Source organism: Myotis lucifugus, unplaced genomic scaffold, assembly GCF_000147115.1.
Source record: "Myotis lucifugus unplaced genomic scaffold, Myoluc2.0 scaffold_615, whole genome shotgun sequence".
NCBI lineage: Eukaryota > Metazoa > Chordata > Mammalia > Chiroptera > Vespertilionidae > Myotis > Myotis lucifugus.
Genome location: NW_005871663.1, coordinates 199,517 through 200,629, shown reverse-complemented (window position 1 = coordinate 200,629; position 1,113 = coordinate 199,517). Strand labels below are relative to the sequence as shown.

General features: G+C 50.0%; 1 pseudogene; it reads right to left on the bottom strand.

The window, feature by feature from the left end:
• Positions 1 to 438: 438 nt before the first annotated feature.
• Positions 439 to 837, bottom strand: LOC102437046 (annotated as a pseudogene).
• Positions 838 to 1,113: the final 276 nt, after the last annotated feature.

Sequence of the window (1,113 nt, the reverse complement as noted above, 5' to 3'; positions counted from 1 at the left end):
CCACATTTTGTTTATTCCCTCATTGGTTAGCGGACATTTCGCTTGTTTCCACAATTTGGTTATTGTAAATAATGCTGCTATAAGCAGGCAGGTACCGTGGGGTTTTTGTTTGTTTGTTTTTGTTTTTTGTTAATCCTCACCCAAGGATTTTTTCCATTGATTTTAGAGAGAGAGAGAGAGAGAGAAAAACATCAATGTGAGAGAGAGAAACACATTGTTTGGTTGCCTCCCACACGTGCCCCAACTGGGGCCAGAGATTGAACCTGCAACCCAGGAATGTGCACTTGACCGGGAATCGAACCCGAAACTCTTTGGTGCACAGGCCAACACTCTAACCACTGAGCGAACCGGCCAGGGCAGGTACAGTGTTTGTCTGAACACTGTTTTCAATTCTTTTTTTTTTTTTTGCAGCTATATAACTTTATTCGACCATCAGCATTAGTTCTCGTCCACATTAACAGTGTAGATTTTTGAAAGTGGTGACAGGCACATAGGTGACCACTGTATTCGGCTTGCTTGGTGAGTCTTCATCCTCATATCGTGTTCTGGACAAACGTGCCCGGATCCGACATGGGGCATCCCTTCCTCCTCCGGCCCAGAAGCTTCGTTGAGCCTGGTATACGTCCGCGGTCCCCATCTCCTTTAGGGCGACTTTCTGGGTCTCCCTGAGGGCCCGAGGGGCGCGCCTTGAACCCCACGCGCTGGGTGCGCTTGTGGAGGTAGATGGTGTGCTCCCCGGTCACCACCTCGGTGATGGCGGAGCGGCCCTTCTTCTCGCCTCCCTTCTTCGCGGGAGCCATCATGCCCGGCAAATTGGAAAGAAAGAGCGCGGGGTGTTGTGGGAGAGGGAACTGTTTTCCATTCTTTTGAGAATATACCCAGAAGTCAATCTCCCAGGTCAGACGATCATCCTTAACTTAATTTTTTGAGGCCCTGACAAGCTGTTTTCCACAACTTGTGCACCGGTTCCCATTCACACCACCAGTGCACAAGGGTTCAAATTTCTCCGCATTCCGGCCAGCGCTGTTCTCTCCTTTCCTTTGTTTTCAGTGACAGCCAGGCTCATGGGTGTGAGTTGGCGCTTCACTGTGGATCAGCCGTGCATTTCCCTAG